The sequence below is a fragment of the Cherax quadricarinatus genome, chromosome 35 (genome assembly GCF_038502225.1).
Source record: "Cherax quadricarinatus isolate ZL_2023a chromosome 35, ASM3850222v1, whole genome shotgun sequence".
NCBI classification, from domain to species: Eukaryota; Metazoa; Arthropoda; class Malacostraca; order Decapoda; family Parastacidae; genus Cherax; species Cherax quadricarinatus.
The window spans coordinates 809,298-825,518 of record NC_091326.1 but is presented as its reverse complement, the minus strand read 5'-3'; the positions used below and the strand labels follow the sequence as shown (position 1 = coordinate 825,518).

Genomic DNA, 16,221 nt, shown 5'->3' with positions numbered 1-16,221 from the left:
CAGACTAAACCATTCCCTACCAACACGTTCCTGTTGACCAACAATGGGAACCACGACACTTTCCTTGTGCTGTCATAATTCACCTTGAAAAGATACAAGGCGTTTTGATCTTAGACTCCACAAAACTGAAAGGGAAGTTCATCCTCACTCCCTGGAACATGGAGTACTTCGTAGCACTGGAATTACCAGATGTTTTCACGGAGCTGAATTTCCTCGTCGGGGTGATAAAAGGCGTACTGATTCGTTACCCGTTAGATGGAGTCTATAACAACCAAAAAACATCATGACAGGGCAGCGGCTCCGGATCGAGAAAGACGTCAACATACTAGTGAGGCAGACCAGTCCTGATCCAGCACATCTTTTCTCAGCTCAACTAGATCGCGGCTCCTGGGAAAATTATCAGGGAATTTTCTTTAACACATTCTTCCACCTTCCTCAGTGGTGAGGGTGGGGGATGGGGAGGGGCCTCTTAAGCGGAATAGCCTCAGACCTCTCTTCATCTAAATCCGGCACTGGATGCCTCAGGTGCCAGATGTAAGTTCCAGGAAAAGTGTTCCATTTGCAGTGGTTCTCACCCGATAATGGAATGCTTGGACAAACTCAAGTCGTCATAGGCCACGGAACCTCTGTATCCGACCTGTGGTGAGAGGCTCCATGCCTAGAACTCTCCATGGAAAACATCTGGGTGTCCAGTCTCCACCTGTGGGCAAAGAAATCACCTCTCCCAGCGGAAGCTCCAGCATCACAGAACCCAGACCTACCCTCCTTGCCTGAGCAAAGGAGGAAGCAGAAGACATTGCCACACCCTTGCTTAACCGTCTCCTGGCATTGCTGCTTAAACTCCACGCGACAACAGCAGCCACCAGGCTCTGTGTTGCAGGAATAAGCTACCGCCAACACATCTACCCCATCACCACAACAGCCACCAGAGGAGAGTACCCTTGCTGAACAGAGCATCGCCAATCACTCCTTATTACACCTCAGCCCCCAAGGGATGTCAACAGTCACGACCTTCACCGAAGTTGCTCTGACTTGACAGACTCAGTTAAGACCATTGTGAAGACGATCATGCGTGCGTAAATGCACGATGGACAAAACCGAGTCCAAGCGTTTACTAGTAAACATTCCTAACCATCCGACACAGATCTCAGAGGCACTGATTCGGGAAGGGAAAGGGCAGAAGGTCTTGGCACACAGAAGTCTGTCGAACACACAGCCAATGAAGAACAAGCTTCATAATCTGATTTAAACCATCTTTTTAAATACATGAACTGCATAGCCACAGTACAGCCTCCGTCTTCTATCGGCATCTATCCCTCAGATGATGACGTAGTGGACACTGAAGAGTGCACTTGCCTCCTTGGTCACCACAATGTTGGTGTAGTCGCTCCGATACTCGTTGTCTTCCTACTTATCTTGGATCCCAAACACTTGGTATACCTCTGGCAGGCGGTTCCCTCCAACACTACCTCCCTCCTTCCCTCTCTTCCTCTCTCCCTCCACCAGCCACATCCCTTCTCTCGGGGAGACACTGTTGGCACCCCACCAACCACACAACATAGGAGAGTGAGTCGGCTGCATTTCTTCGTGTATTGATGATTCTGGTGGTGGTGGTGGTGGTGGAGGAATAGTGGGGGTGGGGGATGGTGTTGTTGGTGGTGATGGTGGTTGAGGGGATGGTGGTGAGGGGATGGTGCTAGTGGTGATTTTAATGGTGGTGGTAGGGATGGTGTTAATAGTGATAGTGGTGATTTTATTGGTATTTGTGGTGGTTATGGCGCCACCATCTCCATGGTTTACTGTTTCAGGACTGTAAACGTCTTAACGAGTTTTTGTTAAGAAAATATGGTGAAATTAGCAATGCAGATGAGCTCAGTCCTGACCTTGATAATTTAAACAAACCATCATAGATATTCCATACTAATGAGTAGATCCTTGCTAAATTTACTAGGCGAATGTTGAAAATATCACACACACACGCCTAGCCCTCAATCCCATAACTAGCCCACGGCTGCTGATCTCGCTTATTATTTGACACCAAGACAGTTGCAAGCAAAGTCTGCTTAACTTTGCTAGTGTTAATGTTTTGACAGTGGACCTGCTACAGCAACACTGGTCAAAACATACACTTGATTTCTACGCAGACTTTGCTTTGGCTGGCCCACAAATACTGCTTCTTTAAGGCAGCTGCCCGCTGACTGGTGTTCCCAGGGAGGTAATCTGGGAACTTAGTGTTGAAGACCGTGTCTTTAAGACTTAGTAGTTCAACCCACTGATTGTCAGTTATGACAGTATATCGCAATATACCAACAGAGGAACACACATCATATATCAACATGCAACAGCAATACTAATAACCTCCAGCGTCTCAACTCTGTGATTAATGTGAATTTTAATTGGCAGTTAAAGATAGAGAAATAAAATGTGAGGAATATACGATAGTAATTTATTGATGAAAGATCACTCACCCCTCGTGAATTATTCATATCACTGGTGATCTCTCAACTAGTGTAGCAATCATAATATTTTGATGTCTCCACGATAATGTATCCAGCACTCATAAATTAGTAATATATTATTTACCATGTTTAAACAATAATATAATTCATGTAACCAAAATTTATATCATATTTATATTAATATCAGCATCAATAACCCATAGAATATAATTCGTATCACAATAATTGATATTCCTGATAATACTCAATAATAAAATACATTTATTCTCAAATATAATTATTTTATTTGACCACGATCATGGAGTACATATTTGACCACGATCATGGAGTACATATTTGACCACGATCATGGAGTACATATTTGACCACGATCATGGAGTACATATTTGACCACGATCATGGAGTACATATTTGACCACGATCATGGAGTACATATTTGACACGATCAGTATATTTGACCGATCATGGAGTACATATTTGACCACGATCATGGAGTACATATTTGACCACGATCATGGAAGTATATATTTGACCACGATCATGATACATATTTGGACTACGATCATATAATTTGACCACGATCATGGAGTACATATTTGACCACGATCATGGAGTACATATTTGACCACGATCATGGAGTACATATTTGACCACGATCATGGAGTACATATTTGACCACGATCATGGAGTACATATTTGACCACGATCATGGAGTACATATTTGACCACGATCATAGAGTACATATTTGACCACGATCATAGAGTACATATGTTATTAGGTTTGCAGTCTAAAATTCGGCCACACAAAAACGCTAAGAACACTCTAAAATGCTAATTAAATTAAACTCTCAGTATTTATATACTGTGAGAATTACACTCATATCAGTGTATATGCAGTGAGGAATACACTTATATCAATGTATATGCAATGAGGAATACACTCATCTCAGTGTATATGCAGTGAGGAATACACTCATATCAATGTATATGCAATGAGGAATACACTCATCTCAGTGTATATGCAGTGAGGAATACACTTATATCAATGTATATGCAATGAGGAATACACTCATCTCAGTGTATATGCAGTGAGGAATACACTCATATCAATGTATATGCAGTGAGGAATACACTCATCTCAGTGTATATGCAGTGAGGAATACACTTATATCAATGTATATGCAATGAGGAATACACTCATCTCAGTGTATATGCAGTGAGGAATACACTCATATCAATGTATATGCAGTGAGGAATACACTTATATCAATGTATATGCAATGAGGAATACACTCATCTCAGTGTATATGCAGTGAGGAATACACTCATATCAGTGTATATGCAGTGAGGAATACACTCATATCAGTGTATATGCAGTGAGGAATACACTTATATCAATGTATATGCAGTGAGGAATACACTCATATCAATGTATATGCAATGAGGAATACACTCATATCAATGTATATGCAGTGAGGAATACACTCATCTCAGTATATATTACCTTTGTTCAAGGACTAATGTTTACAAGGAATCCCTAGTGAAAAATTGAAGGTTTGAAGACTCGGCTACTCGCTCATATTTTTCGTCCCATCTTCAGTAATACATGTATTGTTGAAAGTGTCTAGCCTCAGTTCTGAGGATACTGGAACTCTGCCTAACAACAAGATGAGCAGCTGCTACCTGTTTCCTGTACACTGTGTGACGCGTCACACTGGGTACTGTGTGACGCGTCCATGTGACACTCCCGCTACATTTATCACTCGAAATTTTGAGAAAATGAAGATTTTAACGCATTAGCAGATTTAGGTATCATTCTTTTTTTTCGTTACTGTCTTGATTATTTGAAAAAATAGATTAATATCCGTTACTCCAACCTAATCTGCTAATCTGATTAAACAGGTGAAATAAGAAATATTTGGGTGTAATGCTAAGTCAGGCAGGAATGTTAGGTTAGACGGGAATGTTAGGTTAGACGGGAATGTTAGGTTAGACGGGAATGTTAGGTTAGACGGGAATGTTAGGTTAGACGGGAATGTTAGGTTAGACGGGAATGTTAGGTTAGACGGGAATGTTAGGTTAGACAGGAATGTTAGGTTAGACGGGAATGTTAGGTTAGACAGGAATGTTAGGTCATGTAGGAATGTTAGGTTAGACGGGAATGTTAAGTCAGGCAGAAATGTTAGGTTAGACAAGCATGTTAGGTTAGACAGGAATGTTAGGTCAGACAGGAATGTTAGGTTAGACAGGAATGTTAGGTCATGTAGGAATGTTAGGTCAGACAGGAATGTTAGGTTAGACAGGAATGTTAGGTTAGGCAGAAATGTTAGGTTAGACAGGCATGTTAGGTTAGACAGGAATGCTAGGTCAGACAGGAATGTTAGGTCAGGTAGGAATGTTAGGTCAGGCAGGAATGTTAGGTCAGGCAGAAATGTTAGGTTAGACAGGCATGTTAGGTTAAACAGGAATGTTAGGTCAGACAGGAATGTTAGGTCAGGTAGGAATGTTAGGTCAGGCAGGAATGTTAGGTCAGGCAGAAATGTTAGGTTAGACAGGCATGTTAGGTTAGACAGGAATGCTAGGTCAGACAGGAATGTTAGGTCAGGTAGGAATGTTAGGTCAGGCAGGAATGTTAGGTCAGGCAGAAATGTTAGGTTAGACACGCATGTTAGGTTAGACAGGAATGTTAGGTCAGACAGGAATGTTAGGTCAGGTAGGAATGTTAGGTCAGGCAGGAATGTTAGGTTAGACAGGAATGTTAGGTCAGGTAGGAATGTTAGGTTAGACAGGCATGTTAGGTTAGACAGGAATGTTAGGTCAGGTAGAAATGTTAGGTCAGGCAGGAATGTTAGGTCAGGCAGGAATGTTAGGTCAGAGAGGAATGTTAGGTCAGGCAGGAATGTTAGGTTAGACAAGTATGTTAGGTTAGACAGGAATGTTAGGTCAGGTAGGAATGCTAGGTTAGACAGGCATGTTAGGTTAGACAGGAATGTTAGGTCATGTAGAAATGTTAGGTCAGGCAGGAATGTTAGGTCAGGCAGGAATGTTAGGTCAGAGAGGAATGTTAGGTCAGGTAGGAATGTTAGGTTAGACAAGAATGTTAGGTCAGGCAGGAATGTTAGGTTAGACAAGAATGTTAGGTTAGACAGGCATGTTAGGTTAGACAAGAATGTTAGGTTAGACAGGCATGTTAGGTTAGACAGGAATGTTAAAGCTACACTTCAAAGACACGATGTAACTGGAGAAGAGGTTGTTGTGGAAGCCAGTGTTATGACTGTTGTCTTCATCTCTGTTACTATAATACTTGCACTCTCTCGAATTCTCACAAGCACACTCGCACGCACTCACATTACAATGCACTCAAGCATGTACCACACACGCACCTATTACTCTCTCACGCACTCGCACACTTACACTCAAATACACATTAACACGCACACGATCACACACACTTAAACTCATTCTCTCTCTCTCTCTCTCTCTCTCTCTCTCTCTCTCTCTCTCTCTCTCTCTCTCTCTCTCTCTCTCTCTCTCTCTCTCTCTCTAACCAGAGACTTCAACATGATTAAGGATAAGTGTTGCAACAAGTGTTTAACAAGCTATGAGCTGTTACCTGGCCCCAACTCGCATCAAAGCTTGGTTCCAACTCCCGTCAAAGCTTGGTTTCAGTTTACGTCAAAGCTGGTTCCAGTTCCCGTCAAAGCTTGGTTCCAGCTCCCGTCAGAGCTTGGCCTTAGCAAAAGCTTTATTTCGGACTTAATTAAAAGGTCAACAGTCAATTTACTATTAATTAACTTGCATATAAGGTATAGAGAGTGAGAGAGAGAGGCATTAACATTCAGTTAACCACAACTTTCAGTATACAAATATGGTACAAGTTACACTGTGGTATATATAAGGTACAAGTATGGTACAAATAGTGTGGTATAAACGGTACAAGTATGGTGTAAAGACGATGCAGTATGGTATAAGGAGGGTACATATATAATACAAACGGTACAGTATAGTATAAACGGTACAAATATGGTACAAAGAGGATACAGTATGATATAAATAGGATACAGATATTTTAGAAACAGGGTACAGTATAGTATAAACGGTATAAGTATTGTACAAGGTGTATAGTATAGTATCAACAGGGTACAAACAGGGCAGATATGATATAGGGTGAAGTATTGTCTGTGTGAGCAAGGTGTTATTAGCTCTGTAGAGCATATAACCATGTTGCAGGTAAGTTAGTGCAATAATAACTGAGTACTGATGTGGTGACCTTCTTGCCACCAGCAAAACATAACCATGTTGCAGGTAAGTTAGTGCAGTAATAACTGAGTACTGATGTGGTGACCTTCTTGCCACCAGCAAAACATAACCATGTTGCAGGTAAGTTAGTGCAGTAATAACTGAGTACTGATGTGGTGACCTTCTTGCCACCAGCAAAACATAACCATGTTGCAGGTAAGTTAGTGCAGTAATAACTGAGTACTGATGAGGTGACCTTCTTGCCATCAGCAAAACATAAGTATAAAACAAAGCTGCTGATGGCTGCCCTTTAATTGACTTAAAGAGTAAAATAAAGAAGAGCAGTAAAGAAGTGTTTACGTCTTCACAAGTGGACAACGACACTAATATACCGAAGTCAAAACATTTCTTTAGAGGAATTGAGGCGGCCACTTTCAATATTAACAAAATAATCAGCAAACACACGTTAAATACCTAGACTTGGCTACTGGCTAGACGACGTGACTACCACAACACTAATATTTAACTAATTTACACACGAATACAAAGAGTTAAGTGACGAACAACTGGCTAATGTTATTACAATATTTATGACTAAGTTTACTGTACTTTCATCTACTGCCTGCCTCGTTACTTAGCTAGTTTACTGTGCCCTTAACTACCACCTTGTTACTATGCCCTTAACTACTACCTTGTTACTATGCCCTTAACTACTACCTCGTTACCTAGATAGTTTACTGTGTCCTGAACTACTACTTCGTTACCTAGATAGTTTACTGTGCCCTGAACTACTACCTCGTTACCTAGATAGTTTGAAACAAGAAACGGTAAGTATAATTAAAGACAAGATTGTTAACTTTCTGAAACATAACTAACTTATCAAAATTCAGCCTGGATTTCAAAATAAATAATTCAGACTGATTTAATATAATTGTATTTTTTTTATATTTAAAAGATAAAGTCAGAGAATTAGTGTACACAGAATCGAGAAGCTGTGAGACACTTTCTTGGTGTACACCCTGTAGACTCATTCTTGGTGTACACCCTGTAGACTCATTCTTGGTGTACACCCTGTAGACTCATTCTTGGTGTACACCCTGTAGACCCATTCTTGGTGTACACCCTGTAGACTCATTCTTGGTATACACCCTGTAGACTCATTCTTGGTGTACACCCTGTAGACTCATTCTTGGTGTACACCCTGTAGACTCATTCTTGGTGTACACCCTGTAGACTCATTCTTGGTATTCACCCTGTAAACTCATTCTTGGTGTACACCCTGTAGACTCATTCTTGGTATTCACCCTGTAGACTCATTCTTGGTGTACACCCTGTAGACTCATTCTTGGTATACACTCTGTAGACTCATTCTTGGTGTACACCCTGTAGACTCATTCTTGGTATACACCCTGTAGACTCATTCTTAGTGTACACCCTGTAGACTCATTCTTGGTGTACACCCTGTAGACACTTTCTTGGTATACACCCTGGTAGACACTTCCTTGGTATACACCCTGTAGATTCATTCTTGGTGTACACCCTGTAGACACTTTCTTGGTATACACCCTGGTAGACACTTTCTTGGTGTACACCCTGGTGGATACTTTCTTGGTATACACCCTGGTAGACACTTTCTTGGTGTACACCTGGTAGTAGACACTTTCTTGGTGTACACTCAGTAGACTGTTTCTTGGTGTACACCCTGTAGACACTTTCTTGGTATACACCCTGTAGGCACTTTCTTAATGTACACCCTGGTAGACACTTTCTTGGTATACACCCTGTAGACACTTTCGTGGTATACACCCTGTAGGCACTTTCTTAGTGTACACCCTGGTAGACACTTTCTTGGTATACACCCTGTAGACACTTTCTTGGTGTACACCCTGGTAGACACTTTCTTGGTATACACCCTGGTAGAAACTTTCTTGGTGTACACCCTGGTAGACACTTTCTTGGTATACACTCTGTAGACACTTTCTTCGTGTACACCCTGGTAGACACTTTCTCCGTGTACATCCTGGTAGACACTTTCTCTGTGAACCCACTGATAAACACTTTCTCAGTGTACACCCTGGTAGACACTTTCTCAGTGTATACCCTGGTAGACACTCAGTGTACACCCTGGTAAACACTTTCTCAGTGTACATCCTGGTAGACGCTTTCTCGGTTTACACTCTTGTAGACACTTTCTCGGTTTACACCCTGGTAGACACTCAGTGTACACTGTGGTAGTAAAACGTGGCTTATTAACACCGTAGACTGCTTCTCTCACCTTCCCTGACTGTCCACCACACCTTCCCTGGCTGACCACCACACCTTCCCTGACTGTCCACCACACCTTCCCTGGCTGACCACCACACCTTCCCTGGCTGACCACCACACCTTCCTTGGCTGTCCACAGTTTCCTTGGCTGTCCACACCTTCCCTGGCTGCCCACCACCCCTTCCCTGGCTGCCCACCACCCCTTACCTGGCTGCCCACCACCCCTTCCCTGGCTGCCCACCACACCTACCCTGGCTGCCCACCACCCCTTACCTGGCTGCCCACCACACCTACCCTGGCTGCCCACCACACCTTCCCTGGCTGTCCACAGTTTCCTTGGCTGTCCACACCTTCCCTGGCTGCCCACCACCCCTTCCCTGGCTGCCCATCACCCCTTCCCTGGCTGTTCACCACACCTATCCTGGCTTCCCACCACACCTTCCCTGGCTGCCCACCACACCTTCCCTGGCTGCCCACCACCCCTTCCCTGGCTGCCCACCACACCTTCCCTGGCTGCCCACCACACCTTCCCTTGCTGCCCACCACACCTTCCCTTGCTGCCCACCAACCTTCCCTAGCTGCCCACCACATCTTCCCTGGCTGCCCACCACATCTTCCCTGGCTGCCCACCACACCTTCCCTTGCTGCCCACCACACCTTCCCTGGCTGCCCACCACACCGTCCCTGGCTGCCCACCACACCTTCCCTGGCTGACCACAACACCTTCCCTGGCTGCCCACCACACCTTCCCTGGCTGCCCACCACACCTTCCCTGGCTGCCCACCACACCTTCCCTGGCTGCCCACCACACCTTCCCTGGCTGCCCACCACACCTTCCCTGGCTGCCCACCACACCTTCCCTGGCTGCCCACCACACCTTCCCTGGCTGACCACAACACCTTCCCTGGCTGCCCACCACACCTTCCTTGGCTGCCCACCACACCTTCCCTGGCTGCCCACCACACCTTCCCTGGCTGCCCACCACACCTTCCCTGGCTGCCCACCACACCTTCCCTGGCTGCCCACCACATCTTCCCTGGCTGCCCACCACACCTTCCCTGGCTGCCCACCACACCTACCCTGGCTGCCCACCACATCTTCCCTGGCTGCCCACCACACCTTCCCTGGCTGCCCACCACACCTACCCTGGCTGCCCACCACACCTTCCCTGGCTGCCCACCACACCTTCCCTGGCTGCCCACCACACCTTCCCTGGCTGCCCACCACACCTTCCCTGGCTGCCGACCACACCTTCCCTGGCTGCCCACCACACCTTCCCTGGCTGCCCACCACACCTTCCCTGGCTGCCCACCACACCTTCCCTGGCTGCCCACCACACCTTCCCTGGCTGCCGACCACACCTTCCCTGGCTGCCCACCACACCTTCCCTGGCTGCCCACCACATCTTTCCTGACTGCCCACCACACCTTCCCTGGCTGCCCACCACATCTACCCTGGCTGCCCATCACATCTTCCCTGGCTGCCCACCACACCTTCCCTGGCTGCCCACCACACCTTCCCTGGCTGCCCACCACACCTTCCCTGGCTGCCCACCACACCTTCCCTGGCTGCCCACCACACCTTCCCTGGCTGCCCACCACACCTTCCCTGGCTGCCCACCACACCTTCCCTGGCTGCCCACCACACCTTCCCTGGCTGCCCACCACATCTTCCCTGGCTGCCCACCACACCTTCCCTGGCTGCCCACCACACCTACCCTGGCTGCCCACCACATCTTCCCTGGCTGCCCACCACACCTTCCCTGGCTGCCCACCACACCTACCCTGGCTGCCCACCACACCTTCCCTGGCTGCCCACCACACCTTCCCTGGCTGCCCACCACACCTTCCCTGGCTGCCCACCACACCTTCCCTGGCTCCCGACCACACCTTCCCTGGCTGCCCACCACACCTTCCCTGGCGTCCCACCACACCTTCCCTGGCTGCCCACCACACCTTCCCTGGCTGCCCACCACACCTTCCCTGGCTGCCGACCACACCTTCCCTGGCTGCCCACCACACCTTCCCTGGTTGCCCACCACATCTTTCCTGACTGCCCACCACACCTTCCCTGGCTGCCCACCACACCTACCCTGGCTGCCCACCACATCTTCCCTGGCTGCCCACCACACCTTCCCTGGCTGCCCACCACACCTACCCTGGCTGCCCACCACACCTTCCCTGGCTGCCCACCACATCTCCCCTGGCTGCCCACCACACCTTCCCTGGCTGCCCACCACACCTACCCTGGCTGCCCACCACACCTTCCCTGGCTGCCCACCACACCTTCCCTGGCTGCCCACCACACCTTCCCTGGCTGCCCACCACACTTTCCCTGGCTGCCCACCACACCTTCCCTGGCTGCCCACCACACCTTCCCTGGCTGCCCACCACACTTTCCCTGGCTGCCCACCACATCTTCCCTGGCTGCCCACCACACCTTCCCTTGCTGCCCACCACACCTTCCCTAGCTGCCCACCACACCTTCCCTGGCTGCCCACCACACCTTCCCTGGCTGACCACAACACCTTCCCTGGCTGCCCACCACACCTTCCCTGGCTGCCCACCACACCTTCCCTGGCTGCCCACCACACCTTCCCTGGCTGCCCACCACACCTTCCCTGGCTGCCCACCACACCTTCCCTGGCTGCCCACCACACCTTCCCTGGCTGCCCACCACACCTTCCCTGGCTGCCCACCACACCTTCCCTGGCTGCCCACCACACCTTCCCTGGCTGCCCACCACACCTACCCTGGCTGCCCACCACATCTTCCCTGGCTGCCCACCACACCTACCCTGGCTGCCCACCACACCTTCCCTTGCTGCCCACCACACCTTCCCTGGCTGCCCACCACACCTTCCCTGGCTGCCCACCACACCTTCCCTGGCTGCCGACCACACCTTCCCTGGCTGCCCACCACACCTTCCCTGGCTGCCCACCACACCTTCCCTGGCTGCCCACCACACCTTCCCTGGCTGCCCACCACACCTTCCCTGGCTGCCGACCACACCTTCCCTGGCTGCCCACCACACCTTCCCTGGCTGCCCACCACAACTTACCTGACTGCCCACCACACCTTCCCTGGCTGCCCACCACACCTACCCTGGCTGCCCACCACAGCTTCCCTGGCTGCCCACCACACCTTCCCTGGCTGCCCACCACACCTACCCTGGCTGCCCACCACACCTTCCCTGGCTGCCCACCACATCTTCCCTGGCTGCCCACCACACCTTCCCTGGCTGCCCACCACACCTACCCTGGCTGCCCACCACACCTTCCCTGGCTGCCCACCACACCTTCCCTGGCTGCCCACCACACCTTCCCTGGCTGCCCACCACACTTTCCCTGGCTGCCCACCACACCTTCCCTGGCTGCCCACCACACCTTCCCTGGCTGCCCACCACACTTTCCCTGCTGCCCACCACACCTTCCCTGGCTGCCCACCACACCTTTCCTGGCTGCCCACCACACCTTCTCTGGCTGCCCACCACACCTTCCCTGGCTGCCCACCACACCTACCCTGGCTGCCCACCACATCTTCCCTGGCTGCCCACCACACCTTCCCTGGCTGCCCACCACACCTACCCTGACTGCTCACCACATCTTCCCTGGCTGCCCACCACACCTTCCCTGGCTGCCCACCACACCTTCCCTGGCTGCCCACCACACCTTCCCTGGCTGCCCACCACATCTTCCCTGGCTGCCCACCACACCTTCCCTGGCTGCCCACCACACCTTCCCTGGCTGCCCACCACACCTTCCCTGGCTGCCCACCACACCTTCCCTGGCTGCCCACCACATCTTCCCTGGCTGCCCACCACATCTTCCCTGGCTGCCCACCACACCTTCCCTGGCTGCCCACCACACCTTCCCTGGCTGCCCACCACACCTTCCCTGGCTGCCCACCACACCTACCCTGGCTGCCCACCACATCTTCCCTGGCTGCCCACCACACCTTCCCTGGCTGCCCACCACACCTTCCCTGGCTGCCCACCACACCTACCCTGGCTGCCCACCACATCTTCCCTGGCTGCCCACCACTGGTTATGGACACAGGGTCAAACGAGGCGGCGTGTGACTGTAAGCTATGGAAACTTGGTTTATCACTTACCATCTCTATAAGTGGCACGATTCCCAACACACACACACACACACACACACACACACACACACACACACACACACACACACACACACACACACACACACACACACACACACACACACACACACACACACACGGGAGCCTCCGCACTGCAGTGGCTCTCGGCGTCACTCTTGATACACTTCAGTGCCGATACCTTTAAAAATTCCTAATACCCACCGATACCGATACCAATACTTTATATATATATATTTTGGCTTCATTAACTTGGATAGTTTTGCAGGTAGTTAAATTTTACAGGTCATTAAATTATAATTTTAATGAAAATATTGTTAAATTATGTTGACAAAACTCTGACACCCGTCACCCGCACTCTGACACCCGTCACCCGCACTCTGACACCCGTCACCCGCACTCTGACACCCGTCACCCGCACTCTGACACCCGTCACCCGCACTCTGACACCCGTCACCCGCACTCTGACACCCGTCACCCGCACTCTGACACCCGTCACCCGCACTCTGACACCCGTCACCCGCACTCTGATACCCCTCACCCGCACTCTGATACCCCTCACCCGCACTCTGATAAACGTCACCGGAACTCTGACACCCGTCACCCGCACTCTGACACCCGTCACCCGCACTCTGACACCCGTCACCCGCACTCTGACACCCGTCACCCGCACTCTGATACTCGTCACCGGAACTCTGACACCCGTCACCCGCACTCTGACACCCGTCACCCGCACTCTGACACCCGTCACCCGCACTCTGACACCCGTCACCCGCACTCTGACACCCGTCACCCGCACTCTGACACCCGTCACCCGCACTCTGACACCCGTCACCCGCACTCTGACACCCGTCACCCGCACTCTGATACTCGTCACCGGAACTCTGACACATGTCACCGGAACTCTGACACCCGTCACCCGAACTCTGACACCCGTCACCGGAACTCTGACACCCGTCACCCGCACTCTGACACCCGTCACCCGCACTATGACACCCGTCACCCGCACTCTGATACCCCTCACCCGCACTCTGATACCCCTCACCCGCACTCTGATACCCGTCACCCGCACTCTGACACCCGTCACCCGCACTCTGACACCCGTCACCCGCTCTCTGACACCCGTCACCCGCACTGATACCCCTCACCCGCACTCTGATACCCCTCACCCGCACTCTGATACCCGTCACCCGAACTCTGACACCCGTCACCCGCACTCTGATACTCGTCACCGGAACTCTGACACCCGTCACCCGAACTCTGACACATGTCACCGGAACTCTGACACCCGTCACCCGAACTCTGACACCCGTCACCCGAACTCTGACATCCATCACCCGCACCTTGACACCCGTCACCCGAACTCTGACACCCGTCACCGGAACTCTGACACCCGTCACCGGAGCTCTGACACCCGTCAACGGAACTCGGACACCCGTCACCCGAACTCTGACACCCGTCACCGGAACTCTGACACCCGAACTCTTACATTGGTCACGTGACCCATCACTCGTTAATTCACACTGAGAAAGGTATGATACAGTGCAATTTCTTGTTGCCTCACACAACATAAGTTTTATGTTGTCTCACACAACATAAGTTTTATGTTGTCTCACACAACATAAGTTTCATGTTGTCTCACACAACATAAGTTTTATGTTGTCTCACACAACATAAGTTTCATGTTGTCTCACACAAGTTTCATGTTGTCTCACACAAGTTTCATGTTGTCTCACACAACATAAGTTTCATGTTGTCTCACACAAGTTTCATGTTGTCTCACACAACATAAGTTTCATGTTGTCTCACACAAGTTTCATGTTGCCTCACACAACATAAGTTTCATGTTGTCTCACACAAGTTTCATGTTGTCTCACACACGTTTTATGTTGTCTCACACAACATAAGTTTCATGTTGTCTCACACAACATAAGTTTCATGTTGCCTCACACAACATAAGTTTCATGTTGTCTCACACAACATAAGTTTCATGTTGTCTTACACAAGTTTCATGTCTCACACAACATAAGTTTCATGTTGTCTCACACAACATAAGTTTCATGTTGTCTCACACAAGTTTCATGTCTCACACAACATAAGTTTCATGTTGTCTCACACAAGTTTCATGTTGTCTCACACAAGTTTCATGTTGCCTCACACAACATAAGTTTCATGTTGCCTCACACAACATAAGTTTCATGTTGCCTCACACAACACAAGTTTCATGTTGTCTCACACAACATAAGTTTCATGTCTCACAAGTTTTATGTTGTCTCACACAAGTTTCATGTTGCGTCACACAACACAAGTTTCATGTTGTCTCACACAACATAAGTTTTATGTTGTCTCACACAAGTTTCATGTTGTCTCACACAACATAAGTTTCATGTTGTCTCACACAAGTTTCATGTTGTCTCACTCAAGTTTCATGTTGCCTCACACAACACAAGTTTCATGTTGCCTCACACAACACAAGTTTCATGTTGCCTCACACAACACAAGTTTCATGTTGTCTCACACAACATAAGTTTCATGTTGTCTCACACAAGTTTCATGTTGCCTCACACAACATAAGTTTCATGTTGTCTCACACAACACAAGTTTCATGTTGTCTCACACAACACAAGTTTCATGTTGTCTCACACAACACAAGTTTCATGTTGTCTCACACAAGTTTCATGTTGCCTCACACAACATAAGTTTCATGTTGTCTCACACAAGTTTCATGTTGCCTCACACAACACAAGTTTCATGTTGTCTCACACAACACAAGTTTCATGTTGTCTCACACAACATAAGTTTCATGTTGTCTCACACATCAAAAGTTTCATGTTGTCTCACACAACATAAGTTTCATGTTGCCTCACACAACATAAGTTTCATGTTGTCTCACACAACATAAGTTTCATGTTGTCTTACACAAGTTTCATGTCTCACACAACATAAGTTTCATGTTGTCTCACACAACATAAGTTTCATGTTGTCTCACACAAGTTTCATGTCTCACACAACATAAGTTTCATGTTGTCTCACACAAGTTTCATGTTGTCTCACACAAGTTTCATGTTGCCTCACACAACATAAGTTTCATGTTGCCTCACACAACATAAGTTTCATGTTGCCTCACACAACACAAG

At 48.8% G+C, this 16,221-nt stretch overlaps 1 protein-coding gene across 3 annotated transcripts in view; it reads left to right on the top strand.

Annotated features, from left to right (window-relative positions):
- LOC128695180 (histamine H1 receptor-like) overlaps window positions 1–16,221 on the top strand; it is a 275,419-nt gene that overhangs the window by 184,919 nt on the left and 74,279 nt on the right. The window lies entirely within an intron of this gene.